This window comes from Dermacentor variabilis, chromosome 3, assembly GCF_050947875.1.
Source record: "Dermacentor variabilis isolate Ectoservices chromosome 3, ASM5094787v1, whole genome shotgun sequence".
Lineage (NCBI taxonomy): Eukaryota > Metazoa > Arthropoda > Arachnida > Ixodida > Ixodidae > Dermacentor > Dermacentor variabilis.
The window spans coordinates 111,281,946-111,298,366 of NC_134570.1; positions in this window are offsets into that span (position 1 = coordinate 111,281,946).

The window sequence follows — 16,421 nt, forward strand, 5'->3', positions numbered from 1 at the left end:
TCCAGCCAGCACAGGCGAAATTTAGATTATTTTTGATCCGGGAGCACCAGACGCCGACATATGTCCTCTGGAAAAGCAAGAAGCAGTTCCCATTGGCTGCGACGCCACGTCAAGAGCACGTCTCGATGGAGCAAAGCGGGCGAATGGGAACACATGCTGCCGCGAAAGCGCGCCAGGTGTGGCGTGTGTGGAGAGAGCATTGCCGCGACACAACGTTTCCTTCGCTCCGGCTCTCGGAGGCCTCTGCTATCCTCTATCCTTGGTATAACTTTATCCTTGGTGCTAACTGCACCTGGGTAAAGCGAAATGAACACGCGCCAAGCAAACGCCTCTAAGATAGAAGGCCTGTGTCCTGCGATTTATGATGTCATGCTATTTGGACCGACAGCCCGATGCGACGAAAGCGTTCCCGTTAGACTCTATGGTAGTCGGGCAAGGCAGCATGACCTCGCTGATCGAAGTGCACCGGCCTTGCACTATCTAGGAAGCGTTGTTCAAGCGTCTGAACGTGCACGCTCACCCGCGAGGAGTTCATAACTCGAAAGACTGCTCAGCGGCGTTCAATTGGACATTACTGCTTTAGCATTCACAACTCATAAAAAGTGCTTAGGTGTCCTCAGATTTCTTTGTTTTTGTGATTGAAAAGAGGGACGTACATGGTGGTAGATATCCTTTAATCCAAGTTGGCCTCAAAGGTGCATCGGTTCATCTAAAAGCAGCACATAGGCGATGGCACATACCCAGTGACCCAGGTTGATGCGACGGTCGGTGTCAAACCCTGTTTTGTCATCGCAGCATCCCAAAGCACTACCCGTTAGACTATGTAATGCCCAGATACCGAAATAAACGAGAGATTAGAGATCTTGTCCAACAGGCAGAAATATAATCACCGGGAAATGCGTGAAGTGTACTAAGAATGCTAATGGCTATAAAACATACTGGAGAAAATATCTGCAACAGCATGAGGCATGTGTCCGCTGCAGAAAAAATTCGGAAACAATCAGCGCATTCCAATGGAATGAACAGCAAGACAGGCAGGAAACGTCAACCTGCTAGTGCTGAGTTGAATTTTTTTTATAACATTGTCCTAAAACAGTTTCATGTCTTCTAATTTCGTGCACGAGCATAAGCAACAAAGGACTCAAAAAAGAACAAGAACAAAATACGTATTTTTGCATTGCCAAGGGAGGAGTGCCCTGATACGGCAAAGTATTTACTGCGCATATTTCTCATCGCAAAAGAACAGTTGTTGTTTTACGCAAGCATACTTGTGCAACAACCAGGAACTTGAATTCGAAGACGATCACGTGATCAACGCTGTCATGCATTGGATTTATGAAGTCTTGAAGAGCGACGCCTGAACAACGCCTAGACACTCCTGTTGAGAACAAATTTGACAATCACTACTGCGCGTCCGCCTTCAAGACAATGTAAAAAATAAGAGAATGGATTCACTGATGGTGAAATTAGTAGTAAAAACAAGAAATGTTGCCATGTGCGTTCATACGAACATTCTTATAAGAGCACGTTTTTAAATAAGTTGTTGGATAAGGGAAGAAACGTCCCATGATTCTCGCCATTTTTCGCCATTGCCCCCACATTAATGTAAAATTCAAGTGCTTTACGTGCGAGAACTACAATCTGTTTATGAGGCACACCGTATTGGAGGGATCACGAATTAATTTTGACCACCTGGAGTTCTTTAACGCGCACCCAATGCACCGTACATGGGTGTTCCTGCATTTCGTACCCCATCGAAATGCGGTCGCTGCAGCGACTACCAGATAACCAAATAACCAGAATAGCTTCAGGTAAGGATGGCCAATTGCAGGCTGTGTGTGCACTGCCAACACAACCCTCCACGGAAGTTAACTTAACAAGCGTGAAAAGTTACTAACAACGTGACCAATAACCTTACTGCAAGGCGCTTGCGTAAGTGCGTTATCCGCGGCAGCTTTGAAAGGGCAATGAGAACGTTACTAAGTTACTAAAACGTAATGTGTTATCATTAACGACGTTAGTGTCTTCGCTAACTTAGAACGTCAAGGAAGTCGTTGTCGTAAGAATGGTGGAAGGACGTTGTTGAAAAGCATTCCCTGCTTCAATCAAAGGTTGACACTGGTTGCGTTGACACGCAGACAAGTACGTATCGCACTCACAATTAGCGAACTGCGGTATGCGCTCTTCTGTGTTCGGTTTCTTTTCCGTCACTCTCTCCATATGCCACGCTATATCATTGGTAAGCACCACAAACGCTCAGAAGTGGGTCATTTTATCGTCCAAGAAATTGGAAAGTAGGACAGCCGCCTTTATAGCTTAATTGCAAAAGCCCCTCACGTGTAGTGCTGAAGATTTGTTTTTGGCTATCGCCTGCACAAATTTGTCGATTCGTTCAGATTCATTTTAAATTTTCTATATTTCAATTAAAGACACCTAACACTTGTTTACGCTATACTTTCTTTACCATCGTTATCTCTTTCCTGCGTATGGTTCTAGCAGGGGAAAAAATCGAATCCCTCGGATCGGGTTTTTTTTTTTTTCGCTCATTCAACGTTATTCCTACACCGACCTTAGTCCTTATCCACGGCCTGAATATGCCTAAAACCATCAGTTAAAATTATTTTTCTTTTTTTTTTTAGATGCGTAGGATTCCTTCCTTCCTTCTCCTTTCAACGCTTGCCCGGAGGTAAAAGAAACTTAAGGTACGTAATGTACGCGCATTCATCGAGAAGAGCAAGAAGAGGACGAGGAAAGAAGCTGCTCGTGGTCTTCGGCTGTTCGAATCTCGCACGGACGACGTCCTTTTTTTCCGAACTCTGCTGCGCAAGGACTCCCTCGTCGAGATGAGGATGTAAGTGAAGTTCCTTCGTATGCGCTCAGCGAATGCGATGCACTTCTCGAGTGCTCCTGTATGTCAGAGGAGAAGCGTATACTTTCTGAACAGAGTAGTCGTCGTTGCGCTAAAGCAATGGAAAGCTCCAAAAAGGGTGGTAACACATCCCCTGTGGATACCCTCCCCCCGCTATCACTGCGCGGTCTTCCGAAAGAACGACGGGTGTGACAGCGACGTGCCCGCCTTGCAAGGAAAAAAGAAAGACGAGGTGTGTGCGTGGCATTAAGCCACCGTGGTTGCTCAAGCCTATAGGGAGAAATTGGTGGTGGTGCACGTAACGCTTCGGAAAGCACCCGAACAAGTGCGCATCGATTAAAAGCTACCCACGTCGTGTTGCAATGTGCGCAAGTTTTAATTTGTGCTTGGGCGAGGAATGACGATTACGCTGCGTGGACGCACCATGAAAGAGCTCTTATTAAACCCAACTCACAAATATTTTTGTGTCATTTGCTCCAATCGCCGGCCACCTGCGCTAATGTACATTATGAGTGGCTGACCTGTACTCCCGATAACAGTTTTAGCAAAGGAACTTTGTTTCTTCTTTTTTTTGTTTTAAATATATGGTCATGCTTTCTTTTCGTGCCGGTGTTTCACATCGCAGAGAAGGGGCCTCGCGAATTGTGCAAAAGCGGACCTACGTGTCTCCTGGCGAGATCAAAGCCGTCATCGGTGTCGCGGCGCCCTTATACCTGACGCCGCTGCTCACCTTCGGCGGCGTGGTGAGCACACGCCTTTTATTATATCCGCATGCGCTGCCTATTCATCACTCTGCAGGGTTGTCGATGACCAGAGATCTTTAGAGGTGTACTATAGCAAAAGAATTAGGTCAGTTTAGTTCAATAAAGTATTATTTAAATAGTATATTTTCGTTATTTGATGATAACAGATGTATTACAACGATATACGATGAAGTTCAACGTCGATTTTTTTTTTTAGTTTCGCTACCGAGCTATAGTGACGGTTATGTAAGTGTGACGTCAAGAATTTCGAAATATTTGTTTCGTATGCGGGACTCGTTTGGCTGAGTACATGTTCTTGGAAAATTGCCAAGTTCAATTGTTCTCTCCTTTAGAATACTGTATTGTATGATTCTTACCGATAATTTATCTAGGCGATCGCCGACGCTGTCACCATCTATGTCGTCACGATCAGCAGGTGCGGGAGTTTCAAGACAGCGTTGCCACCCGCGTGTCATTCTCGCGGTTTAATGACTTGCCAAGCCTCTTCTCATGGTAATAGTGGCTGTTCTAGTGCTGCGTGATTGTAATTTGCTAATATAGATGAAATCATCTTTAAAGGGCAGCTCTTAGGCGCCTCTTCCCGCGACGAGCGTCGGCGTCACTTGTAACCGCGCGAACGAGCACAGCGAAAGATCAGAGCGACCGCGGCGCGCAGCGGGGGATGAAAAAATTGTGCAGATCTCACGCACTGTGAGAATCGATGTAAACGACGCGTTCTGTGCTGGTTACTTTGTTTGGCGATAATTAGCGGTGATGTTCACAGCGAAAGTATAATTTCTTCAACGTTTAGGCTAACACAAGAGTGGTGAGTGGATGTTAAACGTTCACCACTGCTGTTTGCCTGCGTAGTACACAGAACACACAGGGAGGGGTGTTTGCTTGAGGCGTTCTCCTGCACCATATTTCATAACCTCTGAGAAGGTTGAGCATGGTCATTGCCTCACATGGCAGTACGCATCGCGGCAGAAGTATTCAACTTGTATTGCATTATATGGCTGTACCTGCTAAAGCTACAATAGGATTACGAGGCACGCCATACTGGTGGACTCCGGATTAATTTTGACAGAGGGATGCTTGTTCAGGTGTCCCATAGCCTAATTGCACGTGCATTTTTTATTTCGCCCCCATTAAAATGCGGCTGCCGCGATGGGATCAAATGCGCGACCTGTAGCAATGCCATAGCCGCAAATGTACCGCGGCGGACACAGAAGTGTTGATGTGACGGTCGACCACTTCTTTAGTGCTGCCTAGACCCTGCAGTGAGCTTTAATTAATGCGGCTCTACTTCTGCACGCCCTGCGTAATTTGTCCTCTTGACATATTTGCATGGTGTTTATTTTTCAGAAATAGCAGGAACGAACTATGGTACCTTTAACTTATCCAGATTCTTCGCAAGGGTTTCCTTGCCTTCTCACGTCACCTCCCCACCCCCCTGGTATGAGAAGTATCTCTACTCGTCCCTCCTCTCTACAGTTCAATCTACATCTCCTCTGGACTCGTACGTTCGTAGAAAAGGAAGCACTGCAGTTTCTGCAATGATTTTGAGTAAGGTCACAGATAATTACAGCTGTCAAAAGGCCAATGTAGCTCCAGAGGGCATTGTGCACATTCGATGCGGTGAGGTCCAAACGTGTTTCTCACGTCGTCGTTCCTCTCTGACTCGCTCCTGTCATGTATACACGCGCTCTGAACCACCCATCGACGCGGTGTGCCAGGCAGCATCAGCTACAGCAGCAGCAGTGCGGAAGTCAAAGGAAGTGTCAAAGAAAGCTTCGCTCTGAAAAGTGGCGAGAGCCAAGAGCCGCGAGGAGAAAAGTGGAGAGGAGCGTGCAGCGCAACCACGAGGGAGAAACCGGAGGAGGGTATGGCGAAAGGGCGGTGAGGAAAGTGAAGCGGAGGCGGCGACCAGGCTTGTGGCCAGCGCGGAAAGAAAGCGCTGGCGTGGGCTTCAGACCCACTGTGCATGAACTTCTTCGCCTGCGGCGCCACCACCGCTAGAGAATGTGCTCCGAGCGAGCCACGCGGTCCCGTCATCATGCTTACTTTCTGAACAATGAGTGAGGCAAACGGCGGAAATGCTCCGTCTGCCGCTGCTGCTAAATGAGCTGTCGGGGCAGAGGCTCAGTGCCGCCGCCGCCGAACGCACCCTGTCGTTGACAATCAAAATTTTTGCCACAATATAGTGTGAATTCAAAGAACCCAAACAGCTGCGCTCTAGACTCGCATTAGGCAATATTGTAAGCATCGGTGAAACTTTTCTCATTAGTGTCGCTTTAAAAGGCCCCTCACCAGGCCTTCTGGCAAATTTTGGTACGCTGGAATACGCTGGAAGTTGGTACGTGTCCCCTAGGGAGCGTTCTGCCGCAAATGTTTTTCAAATCGCTCATTAATAGTAGAGAGAGAAATATTTCAGTGCCGTGAACCCATGATTTCAGCAGGCGAGCTCCACTGCCAAGCGAGACTCTCTCCGCTCGCCCCGTCTAGCCTCTGCAAGTGAAACTCCTTCCCTGCGCTCTCCCATACCGGAGCTCGAGGATTGCGTGACGCATACGTCATGGGCCCCGCCTTCATATTTTTTTACCTCGCTTTTTCTTTTTTTCTTTTTTTTTTTGGCGATGGGCACTTCCGTTGACGGCGTCGCGCGGGAGCTGTTGTGATTAGAGAGCTTTAGTTTAGGGGACGCACGTGGCTTGCGTACGAAACTAGGGGCGACAGTACTGCGCATGCGCAGACCGATACGTCTACTTGCATCCTTGGGTTGTTGGTGCGGCCGAAACCATCGCTGCCCCTAAGCGGTCACGTTGCCTTCGTGACCTTCGCGGTGTACGAGAACTTAAGAGTAGCTAGCGGGTAGATAATCTGATTAATCTTTCGCCAAGTGTGGACAGACACCGTTTATATATATATATCAGAGTGGTTTACCGTGTCCGGTATTCGGGTAAATGCAGGCGGTTGGGGCGGGGAAGTAAACGTGAGCGTCCTGCATGTTGCATCCACCTGGTGGTGCAAAGCTCAAACGGACAAAAACAGCTAATATTGCTGTAACCAAGTCTATTTACTTAGCTGCTGGTGTAAATTTTCGGCACTGGCGTAATCGTGTGGCTGCGCTTGCTTGGGTGCGTTTGCGCTTGCGTACGCAAGCGCAAACGCACCCAAGCGCTAGGGGCCCCAACGCGTTGCGTCCCCTAAACTAAAACTCTCTAGTGTCGCGTTTCGCGCAGAGCACGATCTTGCGCGCTGTGCACAAGGACACATGACCAGCGGTATACTTCAATGCTAAGCGAATACTGAGGTAGACACAAGCGGATCGCAGAGCATGATCACGCGCTCTAACACGCTAGATAATGGCACAGTTTCGGTACCTGTCCACGTGACTGCACGACCGCGGGAACAAGCAGACGAAGCCTGAGTTTGATCCCATGACCTCGTGCTTGGCAGCGCAACACCATAGCCGCTAAGCCACCACGGCGGGTGAAGAAAATACATCGTTCTAAAGGCATAGAGGCAAATTAGTTTTGAATTTGCATGCAGAAGGTCTTTCTTAAGCTGGATTTACATGACAGGACTCCATCGGTCCGTAGACAAGCAGGAGGCGGGTCAGTGCCACCGAATTACGCCGCACACAGGGACGCCGCAGGCAATCTGCTAGCGGCTCGATTTGTTCCAACTGGGCCACGTTAAGCTCGTCTGCTGACTGATTCAGCGATATACCCCGAAACGGGAATCCAATTTTAATCAGGTGCGCAAAGTGAAAGTACGCATATATGCGTGCATGAAAAAGGACACAAGCATCTGCTCTGCCGACAATTGAATGCTGTCTCATAGTTAACCTTTGCATCAATGCATTCATCACATTGTTTCAGTAGTTAATCAGCTTTATTGCAGCTTCAGTTTGCTGTAATTTTGTCACATACTTAAAAAATTGACCAATATGACTGCTCCCTTTGAAAACTTGCCCGCATGAAACACTTTCGAGCGTTTAATACTAGAAATTTTTAAAACGCCAGTTCTTCATCAACACACATTTTACTTCGTCGAAACATTAGCAATGCTCCCCCCTCCCTTCTTACTTAGCCAGATTTGATCTCTTAAAAGTTATTCCAGGGCAACGAAATAAATTCTGCTTTGCTCCTAAGACAAATTCATAAGTATACGGATCGCTTTCAGGCGTAATTTACTGCAAATGTCGTACTTACTCCACTAACTTTATCTACACATCGGCCATTACGTGCCGCTTATTTTCGCCAAATACAGACAATGTGATGTGTTTAGTTCACCGAGTACATTGGAGAAGCCTACCACGAACGCCTTATGATGAGCGAAAATATGAAGAAAAAATCCCAGGCTCAGTAATTACCCGTAACATTTCTAACTGAACAGCGACCTTGAATATTTTCACAAATTTCACTTACCATGACAAAACCCCCCTCCCGTTTCTAGGAATTATCAACCTGTTGTAACCTACGGCTATTGCATGGACATTCGTAAGCATAGCTGATAGCGACCATGTGACACGTTCTAACATTTGATTTTTAAAAAAAATTTGACGAAGCCTGTGTTCGATCCAACCGCATTTAACTTCGCACAGAGATTTTCCGTAGCGTTCCACCCATTTCAACTAAATTTGACCTCACAGGCTTTTGCAACTCTACCAGGGCAACGGGTTAAAGTCGACCCCTGTCGTTAGACACAATCGTGACGCAGTAAAGCGTTTGCATACATAATTAATTGCCAAATCCCCAGTTACTCACGTAATTTAAACTTCTTCTACACATCATCCGCTACCTGGCCCTCACTGTCATCAAACATAAAGGAGCTGTCTGGTTTAGTTCACTGAGGTTCAGCCTAACCTATTATATGGGATATGAAAAAAAAAACAGCTAACCGTTGCATAAATATTGCTAACACTTCTAAACAAGGAAGTAATGCTAAAACTTAAGATGCATTTGCGATGCCGTCCATTTCTTCTAAAAACAAAGTTTTTGAAACGCATTTCTCTTGGGACATCAGGAAACGTAGCTGATAACGGCAGCGTGACACTTTCGAACACTTGCTTAAGAATAATTTTTTGCAAAAGCTGTAAACCACGCAACCTGGGCGTGGCGTTGCCCGTATATGTGCAAAATTTGGTTGTTGTTCTAATTAGGCCAGGGCAGCAGTCTAAGTTTTAAGCCGCTCGAAAAACACAGTAATAACGCTTTGGACCGCTTATACGTACATACGCAATCTATTGCACAAGCCACAGTTAGTTCACCCATTTGGAACTTTGCCCTACACATTACACATATCATGCCCATAATTCTGCCTTAATTTTTGTCAAATATAAACAAAACGCTTTGTTTAGTTCCCTGATCACACCGGAGCAAGAAACTATTAACCTTGCATGGCATAGGACAATCAAACAAAAACGAGGGTTCAGCAGTGATTTGAAACACTTCCATTTAAAGCAAAAACATGAAGTGAAGTGAAGTTTATTTTCCTTTTCCTACAAAGGAGGAAGCCGGCGCTAAAGGCGGGAATGCCTGACGAAGGCCTCAGCTCCCCTGTACAGTCTGACATCAGAATACGCACACATAATAGAAAATATAACAATATGAATGCAGCAAATCATTACACTTTAACTTTTTCCCTACTTTCACGGAATTATGCGTTTCTATCTCACGCAGCTGTTTTAGGAGAATGGGAAACATTTAGAATAACAGCAGCATGACACTCGCGAACGCTTGAATAAGTGACTTCCTACAAAGCCTCTTGTGTACCTACACAGGTTATCGCTGGTCACTCAGAGCATGCTTCCTATTTCAACAAAATTTAAACACCGTGATTCACATAGCTTACTGAGGAAATCGGGAGAAAATCAACTTAATGGCTTGTGTAAGGTATCGAAATTGGTAGAAAGCGAGTATTGAGCACTAATTATCAGAGCCAAGTAAGTAATCTACACAGATAAAACTTGCGGTAGACGTCACCAGAAACTCAACCCCAATTTCCTCAAAATATGAACTTTGTGCTGCTCTTTCTCAGGTCAGGGAACACGTGTTAGTGTAACTCTCATGTAGAAACAACCTAAAAATAATATGGATAAACTTCAGAAGTGACACATGCCAATATAAAAAAAAATCAAGTCCGTATTGCAACGGTAATAAAATGGCTCCGCACGCTCTACAAGGTCGTTTTCAGCAACACAAAGAGGATAAGTCGTGATTGCACTGCTAAGTTCAGCAACCAGACTTCTAAGGTGTTTTAGTTGTTTTAGTTAAGAGGCAGAGCCTTACATTATACAGGCTATTTGTTGAGATTCAATTGTTACGTTGTCTGATATTCCAAATATTTCGACATAATAAAGGGTACGCAGTCGTTGGGCGCGGCTGATTGTAATGCTCACTGGACCCCTACCCTCGCGCTTAGGTTAAGAGGAAGCTTTAGCTCGGGCCCAGCTCCGATGCCACCTATTCAAGTGGATGTAGAACGCATCAATGCGTTTCGAAGATAATCACGTGACTGATTTTAATGAAATCTGTTGCATTTGAGAAATAAAGTTAGATTCTAGTGACGGTTCAATGCGGAATTTTCATTTAGGGCATGAATTTTCTCAAAGGAATTTTCAAGCCTTATTCAGCTTGAAAAAAAAAATAGAAGCACGAAGTTTACGAATTCGTAGCTCCGCATCAAGAACAGATATCGCAGTCCTGTAAACTGCATCCATTAGCCCATCCAAAGTGGACGAATTTTATATGTCAATTTATGTCTTATATGAATTCGTTACATTGTTTACAAGTGTTTGCCGAAAGTTCTACTAACATATGAATGACTTTAGATGTACTATTAGGTGCAATTTACAGAATCATGATGAGTTGGTTTGTAAACTTGTTAGTTTTGTTTTGGGAGAACTTGCAATTTCGCCCCTTTTTATTACGAAACTGACGACATTAATCGAAAGTTCGCGACATACAGGCAATAGACTAACTTATGCTTTGAAATGCAACAAATCTCATCGAATATGATGTGGTGGTTACCGAGAAAAATGACTTCTCCTTTCCAATGTATTAAATTTCATCAGATATGATTCAGTGGTTACCGAGAAAAATAACTTCTCCTTTCAATTGTATTTCGACAGGAGTTCGCGAGCTAAAGCGTTCTCTGGCATTTAGCAACACGATTTTGTGTTTTCGAATATGCTTGGGCGGCCCATCAAAACAGGGCATCATGGAAACAGCGCTAGATGAAATTTGTTACGGCGGAAACTGCTCTGTGCCAGCCCTTTCGGCAATGCGAGCGTGTATGGCGCAATCCGCGTGTCGTACCTCACAGTGCCTTGCGCAGCGATGCACTAAAGACAGTCTCCACTGCTCTAGCAGGGAATACGTAATGAACAGTGAAAGGGGAATATTCGAAGCCTCTAACACGAATCGCATGTTATGCACTGACTATTCGTATTCGCATTGGAAAATGAATTATCCAGCAGTTTCGAATTTTTAAGACTAGGCGAGTATTTCGCAATAACCAACCGTTAATGAAGGCCCTGTTACTGTTCTCTGATCTGCCAAACAAAGCATCGCAAATTGTCAGAACTGAAAGAACGACGACAAGTTTACGAAGCAAAGCAGAAACAAAAAGGGTAATGCAAACTTTGTTTTTGGTTTCGCGGCTGAAGCCTACATTAGAAATCATATTTTGGTTGTAGTCTGTCAATAATTACTTTGGCAGTCTATTTACGTAGCAGATTTATAAAAAGCCTTTTCGCGAAGCGGGCCTTTTTACTTGTGTTCATGGTACACAATTCCTTCAGCAGTTTTTTCTTTTCTTTTTCTAGAGCTTCTGCCTTTCTTAAACCATTCATTTAGCATTTTTAAAGCTAGTTAGCAGTCAATCATTTTTGAAAGATTGTTTGCAACCCTGCGCTAAAGACGTTGAGAGGCTATTCGTGCCGTTTTTAAAATGAGAATTGGCAATGTCATTAAAACTGGTGCTAAATGTCCCTGATGGTTGCCGTCTCTGTTTTACTACTCAGTACAAGCGTGGCGTGAAATTATACAGAGACAAATATTCCTGCTTTAAATATATGCGTCTCCGGTTTAACTACTTGATATTCGATAATTACTATTTGTATTCAATTTGTATTTCAAAAAAGTTCATAGTCTTCAACTTCAAGTTTAAATAAAGCTCTACTTATGCGGCCACTGCATTCAGAAAAAAAATATGGCCGCAGCTGTTACTTCGTAGAGTTTTCGAGGGTGCAGCCGAAAGTGCCCGCTTACAAAAGTCAGAGGGCAAATTGCATACTTTGCCCCCCACCTGCCAATTTTAACGATGAGGGGTGGGGCAAGCGCCCTCTTGGCCTTCGCGGTAAGTACGCCGATGAGTGTCACGCCCCACTGGTGAAATGGCAGAAAACTACTACTGAGACGTGCCGGCATTTCTACTCTAATGTAATTTCATGATCTGAGCATGGCACCAAAAGGACCTACTGATGTACTGCAAGTCATGGGGAATGTTTTGCAGCACGACATGGCTACACTTCTGTGCAACAGGAGCGGGGAATTCTGAGAGGCTGGTAATTACATTGCTGCTCTTTTAAAAGCAAAGCTTTGAGAACCTCGCCAGGTTTCCTGACCGTGGGCGCTGCGGTCGGGCTGTTTCCTTGCCGAATAGGCCAACCAATCAGAGCGGATCACACGAGTCGCGCGCGCTGCTGGGTTCCTTGCAGCACCACAAGGTAGCGCTTGCCTCTGCGCATCCGCGGCAACGGTGGCTCCAGCCGTGCGGCAAAAAGGAAGGGAAAGTACCACAAAGCTCGCCTTAGTGCATCCGCAGCTGCACGGTAATGCGGAAGTGAACGCTTCTTGCGGATTGAATGGACGCCTGTGAAACCATGGTGCCTTCCAGGCGTCCGTCGTACTCACTAGTAGTCGGAAACTCTGCTTACCAAAAGGCTCGGATCATTTGTGAGCGCTCACGTTTGTGTTTGTGTCTGCGTGCATGCGTGCCACATTCGTGCGCACACACGCTCACACAACGCTTCGCTGTATATAGATGGCTGGAACTGCTACATGTTTTTCTCGTCTACAATATCCATGATGCAGACCTGTATATGCATCACCGAGTGGCATGCACACAACTGCTGAGCAGCAAAGCTAATTTGTGTGCGCACAGCGTTAACGCCCGCAGGGGAAGACAGAACACTGCCCTGGCTCCGGCAGAGCCGGCTGTGCCGAGGATGACGGTGAGTTTACTAAGCGTCGTCGCTTTCGCAGCCAAACCAGACAAACGCACTGCGTCCTGCAGACAGGCTTATCTCAGTAAAAATGTAGCAGATCCAATGAGTTGGCATCCACACGGCGAAGCTTGGTGTGAGTGCATAGTGTCGAAATACGAGTACACGGACTCACGTACGCACGTACACACACACACACACTAACACCCTCTAGCACGCACACACAAACACATACACGCGAGCATGGGCGCACAAAAATTTATACGGAGCCTTTTGTTAAGCCCAGTTGCTGACTACTAGCGAGAACGACGGACGCCTTGAACGCATCATGGCTTCAGAGGTAGCATACGCATAATTGCGTAGCACAGTTCGAATTCATTCTATCCCAAAGAAGCGTTTTTTGTTCATTACCGTGCAGCCGCGGCTACGCCAAGGGGAGCTTTCTGGATCTTTTTTTCTCCCCCCCCCCAACGGCCGGCGCCGCCGCTGGTGATGCTGTAAGGAACCCAGCGGCGCGTGGGGCGCGCGTGCTGATCTATGAGTGGTTGGCCTATACGGAATGAGAACAGCCAGGCCACAACGCCATTGCGCAGAGCCCACGGTCAGGAAACCCGACGAGGTTCGCAAAGAAAAGCTTCTCTTTAAAAAGACGCCTTCTCTCAGCAATATCATAAGAAGCAAACGAACACTGACACCAAGGACAACATAGGGGAAATTATTTGCGCTTAATAAATGAAATAAAGACATGATAAACTAATGGAAATGAAAGGATGTTCCACATCTGCCGCCAAGGTCTGCGAGTGGTGGCGCTTGCTAACACTCCCAGGGTTCTACTAGGAAACATAAATACCCAAGAAAGTGGATGTGTAAACGGCGCCGCGGTAGCTCAATTGGTAGAGCGTCGCACGCGAAATGCGAACGTTGTGGGATCGTCCCCCCACCTGCGGCAAGTTGTTTCTTCATCCACTTTAATTTCCATTAATTTATCATTTGTTTATTTAATTTATTAAGCACAAGTAATTTCCCTAAGTTGTCCTTGGTGTCACTGTTGGTTGGCTTCTTATGATATGACTAATGAAAATCGGGCCCCTCGGTTAACCCCCTTTCTTCCCGTTCTCTAAGCAATGTGCTCTTTAAGCTGAATCTTGGAACGTGTGTCCCGATTTTGCGACAGAGCTTCTCAACGAGACTAATTGAACAACTTCGCAGCATTTTCTGTTATCTGAGGTGCGCCAGCCATTTAGAGAAAAGAAGGGGTCCGTTCGTTCAACTAGAGTGTTGATCGTCAATAAGTCAGAAAACGTGGTTCTAATTTTCGAGTCTCACATGTGGTACGACCACTTAGTTTTTGGCGCATTGCACAAAACTCCTGAGACGGAATGTAGTGCAACGCGAAATATCGTAGCACGATACCATCATACATGGGACAACATAGGACAGACACACTGGGCGCGCATTCATTTCGGGTGTTTCTCATTTTTTACCACCGCCTTTTGGGTGTTTGCGTCCGCAAATACTGCGACGTGTTGCGCCACGGCTCACGATGACATTTCGTTGCTAATCAGTAACTTCCCCATTTAAACATAATTAATTGAAGATGACGAAATAACAAAGCTCAAATTCTGTTGTAACCAAAATAACTTTCGGTGTCAGTCCTATACGGAGTTTCTATTTCTAGAAATTACGTATGTCTCCCTGGTCTCACTGTGACGCCGTACGCTCAGATATCCCACTGCCTGTACGTGCTGCTGCTGATGGTGATGTTGACTATCCTGGAGACGCTGCCGCTGACCGTGATCAGTCTCGTCCCCTCGGTAGCCGCCGCGTTCATCGGCCTGGCCGAAGAGTCAATTCCTGAGGAGATCGATCAGCAGGTCAGTGTCGAATGGTCGGGGCATTTGCATCGGGCGCTATTGTTAAACCGTGATGCACAGAAGGCTTAGCACTTGGAAGCGTCATAGTTATCAAGCGAAGTCACTATTTCGTCTCATTTGATCGTTTCCCTATCTTACCGCCAATAAACACTACCTCTAAACGCTACACCTTCAAATTCCAGTAACCGGTAAATCTGCAACTGTACCCTCGCTAGGTCGGCATGCTAACATATCTTACTAGCTATAGACAACGCAGGCACACCCATGCGCATATGTGAACATGAATCTGGAAAATGAAGGGGGAAAACAGCGATTATCAAGAATAGCCCGAGTGTTGCAGTGTTCACAAAGTTGATCTCGGTGGGAGCACAAACGTTCTTCACAGCTTCACAAGGAGCTCAGAAATCAACTTCAGCACGGTGATTACATCTGTCGGCCACCTCACAAAGCTGAAGAACGTCTTATTTTGTATTAAACGTAAAAGTCTTTTAGTTTTCGCGTAGAAAAAGCTTCTCTGTCTGAAAAACAGCATGGATGCACCTGAAACATATTTGTGACGTACTGACATCGTGTGCGCATCTACAGTAATGCACTTTCCATTGGTAGCCTTTTTTTTATTTGTGTACTAGAACGTCTCACTGCAATCTCATGGATAAACAGAGGCAGTTTCAATTTTTTTGCGCTTCACACAACAACAGATGGATCATGTGAGCATGGTGGGCCTGCTGCTGCTATACGTCGCCGTGGACCTGACGCCTCTGTGGACGCGCCTCTCGCTATGGGTGCTCAGTTGGCGAGGCGCGCCTGTCAAGCCCCTGTTTGCGGGACTCATGGCGGTCGCCTTCGCTGCCTCATTGTTCCTGCCGGGCGCATTCGTCACGCTCGTGCTTGCCGCCTTCATCAACCGTATCATGCACAACATAGAGGTCACTATACAAAGAGTTTCAGCACCACGTAGAACATATACTAAATTGCGCCGAACGCGAACACTATCGCTTTGTAGTGGCATCTTGTAGCGCTGCGCATCGTGATTGCACTTGACAGATGTCTTTATTGTATAAGCTGACTGGAAAAATCGGAATGCGGCTATCAAACCGCCAAGTGATGTTTAGAAAAAAACATTCACTACCTAAGTTTTGTTTTCACTACCTAAGTTTTGTTTGATTGAACAGCGATCAAAGAAATCAAAGAAGTGGTCAACGTGGTCAAGTTGAAATTGTGTCGCTGTTTGACTATGCCTACGGCTTTACAGGATCTTGAGGATCTTTACAGGATCTTTATAACTTCATGAGCTAAGTCAAGAAGACAGCCATTTTTACCAGCTACGATTGAGGCTTCCGCATGGGGTTCAATAACGCGTAAATACATCTTAGAGGTAAATTTTTGTTCGTACAGCTTGTGTTTACTGCACCTGAAATACGAAGCAGGGCTCTATAAAATTGCAAAGGCAAGGTTCAGCCGATGCATCCAAAATGTATTGACATGGTTAATGAGAGCTCCTAGTTTCGCCATAGGGACGAAGCGGCGAATGCGATAGCAACGTGTTATAATATTACACGAAGTGTGCAAGGCTCTTAGCTGTAGTGTAAGTATGAACTGAAGTAAACGTAAGCTGACTTAATAAAATGGAGCTGTTGTGCTGGATTGAGGCTTGGGCGATTTGGTGATTCAATATAAACATGACTGCAAAGCGCAAGAGA